At 37.2% G+C, this 10,357-nt stretch overlaps 1 long non-coding RNA gene across 1 annotated transcript; it reads left to right on the top strand.

Annotated features, from left to right (window-relative positions):
- The first annotated feature begins 945 nt into the window (after positions 1-945).
- LOC118222306 lies at positions 946-10,134 on the top strand. Its single transcript, XR_004764261.1, has 3 exons — positions 946-1,277; positions 1,536-1,595; positions 5,954-10,134. It is a non-coding gene; the product is annotated as an uncharacterized LOC118222306 (long non-coding RNA).
- Positions 10,135-10,357: the final 223 nt, after the last annotated feature.

Below are 10,357 nucleotides of genomic sequence, written 5' to 3'. Positions count from 1 at the left end.
TGTGAATTCCAAACTAATTGCTATCTCGCGGGCTCGGTGTCATCTTCTAGAGCCCAGAGCCCAAGCAGGTTATTGAATAGATCTCTGAGGCAGAGGTTAGATCAGCGATTTAGATCAAACGGCTTTCTCTAGATTCCACATTCCCCTTGTTTTGTTTTTGAAATCAACACCAAGTCCATCAATAAATTCTGTTTCTCCTCGTTTGTTACATGACACAATTTGTTTTCCACTCTTTGACAACTATTAAACTATTGTGAATGTTTTGACATAAAGGACATTCTGTGGAGCCACAGACATTGTAAACAGATTTGTGAATTGGTTAATTTCCATATGGAAGTGACTGCAGTGCACGGAACACTCAATCTAAAATAAATGGCACACTTCCTGGGGTTCAATTTAGCAGACTGAGGCCCAGGACCAATTCCATTGTAAGCAAACAGACTTACTGTGAACTAAATGACTGTTATTTAACCTAACTGTTTTCGGAACCTCTGCCAGAAGAGATCTGTTTAGCCTTTGTTTGGCTCTCTCACACAGTGTTTTGTGGAGGTGCACTGCTGATGTGTGCAGCCTGTTTTGACTGAATTATTGCCTAGCTGCTATTCTTTGGCTCCGCTCCGTTGTTTGTGCTACAAAAGAGATGAGTTTTGCATTAGACTCATTCCAGAGGTTGCCAAAATATTTCACATTAGCTTCATCGGGGCCTGTGAAATATTGTTCTAATTGATGAGTTTAGTAATGTAAATAAAGGTCAAATCGCAATTTCCAGATGTGCCTCATGGTTGGTTAGAGCACGGCCACGTTTGATGAAAATAACTTTGAAAATGATTTGGGATTATTGCTCTGCAGAGGCAGGGGGCGGGGTGCGGACATATGAGACTAAACAATAAAAAAAAAATAAAAAGCCTGTGCAGGAATGCCCTCTCTGGCAGCGTCTGATTCGCTCGGACATTGTTATCAAAGTTCATGGATTTAAAAGTGCGAAACACTCGAACCAGCTGAGGGAAGCTTTTATCTCTGTGAAGCATTCCAATTGTGCTTCTAGCTGCTATTAGAGTACAAAATCTGCATTCTGGAAGAAACAAGATGGACATGAAAGATGGATTAAATTACACTGAAGAGTTTTGTTGTTGGAGGCTAATGGAAACATTTTCACACAACAGAAAGAGGGACGGCGGATTCATTATCTGAGCTGAGCAGACGTACCTGGCAGCCATTCCGCTGAAGCACTCAGATGTATAAACTGGCCGGCTTTGAGCCATCAGCAAGCCCCGGAGGTCTGTACCTGCATAATCTTTGTCAACAGGTTCCAAATGGCCTAGGATAATCAAAAACAAAAACCCAACACTTACGGAGTAATTGTCTCCCAGATTTTACTCACAGCTCCAATTAATAAGACCCCCCCACCCCTCTCACCCCCATCCCCTTCACCCCTCCTTCCTTTCCCAAGAAATAACTTACTTACTATGCTTTTGGAAGCTGGAACAATTTGTTCAAAAACTCGCACAACTGTGTTTCTTTGCTTTTGGCTACAGGAATGTAAAATAAAGAAGAAGCAAGGAGTTGAGGAAAAGATGGAGGCGATAGGGAAACAGGTGAGTGCTGACAGATGATGATGAAAAGAGGTCACCATTAGTCTTCCCCTGTCACTGGGAAGGCAGGTTCCAGGTGATCCATCACAACGCATGGCGCGTTAACCATTGAGGAGGAATGGCTCTATTTTTTCCATACAAAGTAGAAAGAAGTAGAAATCAGGTGTGGGAAATACTAGTTTAACACTACAGTCAATTATATTATAGCCAGTGCAGTGAAATATTGTGCAAACTGAGAGGGGGAAAAAATCATTAAGATACTGTCTGTGTTCCACTTCTGTTTTATACAGTTTGATATTACCAAAAATAAATGCAAAAAAATCATGTCAACTGAGTAAAAGTGATGAAAATATGAATTCTTTAATGGATATCATACATTTCAGATACGCATTTCTAGAAACATACAGATGAATCGGTCTCTCAGTAACACTCATATTAGACATTTTGTTTTAAGTTTTTTTATTTGCTCTCATTTGTTTTTGAGAACGTTCAAACACATAGTAAATCGACTGTTAATTAATTTGTCCTTAACACTGGCTCAAAAATAAATGCATTCATTTTTTTCATCACAAAACCATTTGAATTAATTTTAGTGATGGCTGAACTCAATAACCTGTATTTATAGAGGTTAAATAAAAAATTGCATTTATTTAAGTAAATTCACACTACATGCAGTAATATTTGAGATCCTCTGATAAATTGCTTGAATATAAAATATGTGGAGCACATTCCTTTGCTTTCAACTTCATTTAAGTTTAATCCAATGCTTAGGGTGCCACTGGTGCAAGGTTTTTTATAAGCAAAATGTCCGGGTTGGCCTACAAAAAGACGTCATCACTGTAACACTATTGCAGTTCAATACTAATCATGTACTGTATATTGATGGCAGCAAATGGGTAGTATTTAACTAATGTGAAACCAACCAAATTTCTTTTTTTCTTTTTTCTCCCCTAATTGATATATAATTGAATTGAATTCATATAATTGAAGGGAGCAAGGTAAAATGTGAATGGTATCGTCAGGTCATACATTGACTGCTAACACAACGAGAATGATATGAGAATGATGACAATGGAGGAATTAAAATGGCGCTCTATGTAATGTGCCATGTGTAGGATATCTGACAAATCTACCACGTATAAATGGTAGCTCCAAATGACTATGTAATTGAAAAAGCATACGTACATATTGATTCAACTGTAATATGGACCACTAAGTAACACAACCTGTACATTCACTGAGAAATCGGTAATATGTGTACACGTAGCTATAAAGCGCTAGCTAGCTAAGTTAGCATTAGGTAGAACAAGAGCTCGTATCACATGGCCTAACTGTAATTAGCGATTTTACCTTCAAAACAACATAATAAAATCTTATAGGTGCTTATGTCAGGAAGGCACACAAATACTCCTTTGAATTACAACGAGTGGAGGAGATAGCTGGCTAAATTAACCAAGTAGATAGTGATTGCTGCCCTACATGAGTGGACAGACCCAATCTTGAACCCGCCCAATCTTGAAATAAATAAATAAATAGCCCAATTTAAAAAAAAAAAAATACAAAAAAAAGGCATAATGCATGTACTGTACATACAAATACACGCACACTTTATACTTCATATTTTCTTGGTTATAGTGGGTCCTACATCCATTGTAAAGAGCCAGAAACCCCTCCACAAAATAAAACACAGAGGATCGTGACTGGGAAACTATAAAAGTAGCCATTCACACCCCCAGTACCCCCCACCACACCCATCCCCCCAACAGCAAATAGAAATCATAATTGTTACATTTTCTTGTATATTATTTTATTTTCCTCATTTGTCAATGGATAATGAAACAGCTGAAGTGATTAAGTTCACTAAATGTTATTTTTACTGATGCAAATATCTTATTTGAAAGACAGACAATGGAAAATCGTTATGATATTTTTAATGAGGTTTGCTGCAAAATGAAGAAAACTGCGGGATAGAACCAATCTGTATTATGTTCTGCATATGGTTAGTCCAACAGCGACCCTATGAAAGCATGGTTTCAGCATACCCAATTGGATTCAATCTTACAGAACTCTGCTTTGGCCTCTGCACATGTTTAGGTCTCCCATCTGGGCCTTTGGGAAAGTGAATCAATATGAACCAACAGCAAGCTCTGGGTGAAAATAGAGGACTTGGCACAAAGCGTACAATTCCTCTTTCAACTCTTCTCAAGTGTGCTTCATTCTGTAAGCACTGCTGATTTCAGCTGTGCTGTTTCCTTCCTCCTGTCTGACACTTCCGAGATACTGTAACAGCCGCCCCCCCCACCCCACACTATTTTTTCCCCCCTGATGTCACTACTAGACAAGGGTATAAGGGGCAGGGCAAGGAGGGACAGGGGGGGACAGGATTTGTATGCTTCCCACCTCACCCCTTGACCATAGGCTGACAGCACCAAACTCTGGTTTAGCAAGGGCCCAATCACAATCAGCACCCCTCCCACAGCTAAAGAAAAGCCAAGACACTATAGATAAAGCGTTTCCTTTCTGTTCAAATTAGTTATTTCTGATGATCACAAACTGGTTGAACAATATGTGCCCTGGCACCTTCAGATAGGATGAAATGAACCCAGTGTCATAGAAAATGTAAACAACAAACTTCAAACCGGAAAAGCAAACCAAGTGACCCATTAATCCAGTCTCTTCATCTTCACTGAAGTCATCTATTTATAATAAGTCTGGCTGATAAATGTTTTAATAAAATAGCTGCATAATTCATCATTGGCAGCCTAGTTTTTAATTGACTTATAGCAGAATTGTACTGAAGATCAAAGAGCTGATTAAAGCAATGTATATATTACTGCCTGATGATTTTACTCAACAGTGTCTTTCTGGGACATCTAAAGGGAAGTGCGTTGAGAAATCCCATCAATTATTTATTTGGGTAATTAATTAAGTGATTGATTAATTGATTATTTTTGACAATGCTTATGTTAATAAATAGTTTATAAATGAATCATACAAACCAACAAGTAAAATTTAAATTCACCATCATGACTCTTGAGTTTGCGTCAGTTTATTTTTGACCTTCTATAAAATGAAAGAACCAGAAATAATGCTGTGCCATCAAATGTTATTAATTTTTATTTATTTAAAATGTAATTAGTGTACTTATTTTTTTTGTTTATTTATTAATGCTTTGAGGTGAACCATAACTGACCATTGTTTTTTCAGAAACTCCCTGATCTGAAGTCTTCTAAATTTTATGATTAATTACATCATTTTAAGTCCATGAGAGAATTTGACAGCCAGTTAGATGTTTCATAATATGAGGTTTCTTCACTGGGGTGCTTTCATTCTCCCCCTTACAGAGTTAGCAATCATCTTGTCTCATCCTTTGACAGTATATTGTATTAGGATAAGCATGTACTGTGGGAATTGGACATGTGTCCTACAAGTTTAAGGTTTATGCAGCACGTTGTAGACATTTTTGATGATAGTTTTGTACTGGCTAAATTCCCATTTTAGCTGTCTTAATCTGGCCATCTAATCATCCCCCAGTTTATTTTCCTGAATAATCCCATCCTCTCCACCTCTGCTGTTCATAAATAGATGTAATTTATTATTACAATGATGATGATGATGATGATGATGATGATGTTTATTATTATCAGTTGCTGTTGCTTTTGCATTAAGGTGTAATAGAAAACAACAGCATAAGGTACAGATCGCTGCTCTGAGACAATATGGTTTTATATTTAACAGATCTCTTTGTTTCCAGGCTGAAGCCATCCATCAGTAGTGGGAAATGTTAGTTATTGAGTAATGAATCCTGATTTTCAAGTCCTGAAGGGAAACATGTCTGCCTCATAAATAAATCAGTTTGGTATACTGTTCAGATTAACCAGAACCTGCATCTGGTTTCAGCCAAATATCTTCATTTTTTTTAAATGCATTGGATTTAGTCAAATGCTTAGGGGTCACTCAACCAATCCTGAATCCGATTCCTCTACGCTGAGACATGTAGTGTAAAGTGAGGAATTAAGATTTTGAAGGTTTTCTGAAAGAAAATATGCTGATATTGTGGGAGAAAACTGTTAAAAGGTGTTCAGATAGATAATACTTCTTTATGATGGAAAAGGGCAATGGGGAAAAGGGAAAAAGGGAATTTATTCTATGCTATCTTGAGGTGGTATCAGAAAGAAAAGAAAAAACTATAGTATTGGAACCAGCATAATTGTTAAACATCTTCTTTTAAAATATTTATACAAATGTGCATTTAACTTTATGTAACCTTTCCCTCCTGATAATAATTTAAATTGTTTTATTGTAGGTGCTTGGTGTTTTAATGTCACCTGATTTTTTCTTTATTTGTAACCCTGCCACAGAACTTGAAGACACAGAAAGGGCCTATAACTCATGCAACATCAGTTGACCTCAGACGGCCCGCAGGCTAAAAAAGTCAGGGGTGGAGGCAGGAGGATGGTGATGGATATATTGCTTTTCTACTGGAGGAATACGGAATTCACATGACTACTGCTACTACATTAACCAAGGTATAAACAAGGAAGCAAATTAGACTCCATCGCACTAATTGACAGGATTAGCATTGACATGTAATTTATGGATATATGAGTAGGCTGCAGTCTCTTTACCAGATGTCAGTCAACATTTATTTCTCAGAATTTCATATTTATAACAATATTTCCCAGATGTCAAATTTTTGTTATATAATTTTTGCAGTTTGTTTTCTGAGTAGCCTAATTTGCAAACCAATGGCTTTCTCATAGACTGAACAGCTTAATTGTTTAAGAAACACATATTTAACAATATAATTGCCTCAATATTTTCTTCCTATTCCAGCAGAGTTCAGTGAATACTTATTTAACAACATTTGAAATAAATATATTTAATATTTTGTACATAAAGTATACTTTTCCCTCTAACCAGGAATATTACTGTAAATGTGGTATTATTCAAAATGTAAACTAATAAGCTTTACATTTTCAAGAAATACCCACAAAGCTCCTGGGCCTAAGGCCAGTCATAATTATATAAATATTTTCAGGGGGATGTGCCTGTGGACATCAGTAGCTCAGCTCAGCCTTTCATACACCCACCACCAACCATCTCATTCCTCATCAAAATGGAATGTTCTAGACACATCACTTCTTGACCCTTTTCCTGTCATTTGCTTATTTGACTCATGTGATGTTTAGGTTGCCACTCCATGGGTATCAAACCTACTCAGTGTCCACTACCCACTTCAACACCCCATGGAGCCACATCTAAAGACAACATTAATTATTACAGCCATAACCCTCTGAGGGGATCCTGCTGCAGTCTCACCCCATAGTTCACACTGGGTCAGGACCTTTGCATTTCAAGTATGTAATGGTCTCTGACCTTTACCATACACAAAAAAAATGCTGAGATCTGGACAATCGCAAAGTGATGAGGAAGTGGAATCTTCCATTCGGCCAATTACGGGTAGTAATTGCCATGTAATGAAGTTAATGTTTTGTAGAATTTACAACCTGATATTAATTGTGTTTCTTTTCCCTCCTCCTTTTCTCGCCCTATGTCATTTTCACCCGGTCCCTCTTTTGTTCGGCACAACAAAGGAATCACAGACAATATGTGAAGGGTCATTAATTGCTTTTTACTTGTTTTTTTCCCTCTTATTTCCTCCTCTCCCTTTTCTTTCATCTGGACCTACACCATGGGGTGAGATGGCAAAAGTGTTAGACTCTCTCCAGCCCCAACCCAGCCGCCCTCTCCCACGTACCCTGCCCCCCATCCCAATCATTAACATAAAGTGCCTCACAGTCTGCATACACTGGGCCCACCATGGAAGAAAATGGTTTGTTTTCAACCCCCCACCCCCAACACTTAAATGGTCAGTCAGTTTTCTGCCTCTCTAGGATTGCTGGTTGGACACATGAGAACAATGGAAGCGCAGCTAAAAGTTGAGCTGAAAGTGTGCATGTGGAGACTTACTACCGGGATGAACATGGATCAGGGCTGGAGAAGAACTCTCAGCTACAGAGCAATACGCTACCTGAGCTGATGCTTGTACTGTACTGGCCTGACCCTGAGATGGCCTTCTAGCTGCCCACCTGAACTTCAGTGCAGAAAGGAAGCCGTCCGTCCCTCTCAGTCTGAAACCTCACAGCCCACAGTCATAAGGCAGCGCTGAAAAACAGATGGCTCAAAAATATTGTAAAAAATGCCTGACTTTAATGTTTCTCTGCTGGTCAGTTATTTGCTACCTTGTGAGTAAATAGATTGGTAGTGGGGAAAGTAAAATGAGATCTGTGAAATGAGTGAATACATTACTAATGTTGAGCTGTGTTTGAATCTATTTTTGATGAATGAATTGAACAAATCTTCTTTGTGAAAGAGCCACTTATTTGGGTACTTACTTTACATGCTGTGGATGCAGCTCTTTGCTGCCCCATCCACTAATGCCTTGAATGATTTAACTGACCCATAAAAGCCAATAAAACCCAAGTTCGCTATCTATGACTGCGCAACTGAATGTCAAAGGATGGACCCATGTCAAACAAACAAAATGAGTTAAAACACACATTAAAGTGATGAACTGAAGGATCCAAACCTGAATGAGTAAAATCAGCCAAACAACTTGTAATAGCAAAATGTCACAGATGAGGGTAACAATTCTAATCTAGTAATCTAATGCAGTGGTTTTTAAACGGTGTGCCGCGGCACACTAGTGTGTCGTGTGGCAAGATCAAGTGTTACATGAAAATTGCACTGCTTCTTAGAAATTTTAAATGTTTGGTTGTAGTTACTTATTAAACTTTCTGTGAATTATTTTATCTCAATGGCCTTTATTCATATTTTCAGTTTGATTTCTGAAATAAATTTAGTTCCGGATAGATCCGGTACGTGATAGTATTGTAACCAAAGAACACAGTAACAACGACGATACTAGCATAATATTCAATGTAGTTTTACCTTTTAAGGTTTTGCTTCAATCGACAGCAATTTTGTGCTACAATCCATTTCAGTATATCATAAATGATGTGTTTGTATGTGTGTGTGCCTGTTCCCTATGAAAAGACTGTTGTGTTATTGTGCTGTTAATGAAGTTATGTTTTGTTTTTGTTGCAGATATGTTAACACTGATGCTGGTTCCATGTTGACTTCTTCACTCTAGTCAATTTTAATGCAATATTTAATGCAAATGCAAAATGTTTGACAATCATTTTGACAGTCTAGTGTAACTTATGTTGGTGTGCCTTGAGGTTGTTGTTTGATATTTGGTGTGCCTTATACCCAAAAAGATTGAAAACCATTGATCTAATGAATAAAATGCATCTAAAGAACAATAGTAGTCAAGTTAGTAAATTACCAAATTTCAGTATCTTTTTATGTAAACTTGCAACAATGATCCTTTCCATCAGGATTCCTGGCTAACAATCTAACTACAGTAAGTGGGTTGAATACCTGAATAGAATTAGGAGCTCGAGCAGGTATTCCATATTATTAGAGGATAGCCATGCCTTTGATTTTGCAGGTAGCAAGTTAGCATCATTAGCGGGATCACTGGAGGATTTGCAACTTACATAACTGGATGGGAAGAAACCACCATTGCCAAAAGCGTATTAGCAAGGTTGACCCTTATTGTTTGTCCCACAGATGACGCACTCTGTATCTTTGTATCTCATGTTCAATATTGCCCACACCTATATAGCACTGATAATTTCACTGTTCAGGGTTTCTCAAAGAGAAGACCATAATGAGCACAGTCTCCAGTAAAACATTTTTAAAATGTGGCAATGTATCAGTATGATGCATACCAGTTATACATTTTTTGTTTAATTTTCATCAATTTTCATCTTCAATAGATCTATTGAATTTGAGAACTGTTCATATTTTATTTTCTTGCAATAAAAATAAATATGGACCGATACATGCAAATATGTTAAAAGGTAGAAAAATTGCCATACTGCTTTGAGCAATCCGTATACATGTTATTTCCATGACTGTCTATCAGAAACCTCTATGCTGCCCTGTTTCTATAGCTAAGGGGGCTCATCCAGATCCCATCCTTTCCTCAGTAATTACATTCTTTTGGTTCTATGCAAAGCAACGCAAACACCTTTGCACACAGGACCACTGAGCTAGCATTGAAGACAGACAGACATGTGTTTTCTGGGAACCCCTGACTTTGTTTCTTTATAGCAACTGTTTATTGTGAGTTGGTATATTAATAGTGTGTATACATATTGCATTTACATTATATTAATTGTCTGTTATAACAAAGATTCTTCTTAAAATGTATAATGGGTCATCATTTTAGGACCAAAGGTTTTTATTTATTTATTTATTTATTTTTTTATAATATGGAGTTTTTGTGGTTTCTCATCCTCTCCAGAGGAATTGTTTATTGTTGACATTATTACATGTAAGGTATTACATCAGTATGCCATTTTGTTCACAGACTAGTGGAGCTTAACACATCCTATTGATTTTAATTCTGTCACTCAAGGCTATCTGTGCTCTTTTGTCAGTGTATAATTACTCTTCTTTTTCCATCAAGCTCATGTTATCTATTATAACATGAATTGTTTCTATATAAAGAACATGCAATGTGAGAATTCCTTTCTTACAAGCACGATATGAAATAAAATGTTATTGATTTGAATGTGCCGTCTGTCAAAATAAAATCAAAGGATATGCAGCAAACGTTTACTTAATCAAAAAATTGAGGGTTTCCAAAATAATTCTAGCTTTAGTCATTACCATCAATTTATGGACTAGAT

This window comes from Anguilla anguilla, chromosome 1 (genome assembly GCF_013347855.1).
Source record: "Anguilla anguilla isolate fAngAng1 chromosome 1, fAngAng1.pri, whole genome shotgun sequence".
NCBI classification, from domain to species: domain Eukaryota; kingdom Metazoa; phylum Chordata; class Actinopteri; order Anguilliformes; family Anguillidae; genus Anguilla; species Anguilla anguilla.
Note: the sequence above shows the minus strand (reverse complement) of the source record. Positions and strands in the feature narration are given on the sequence as shown.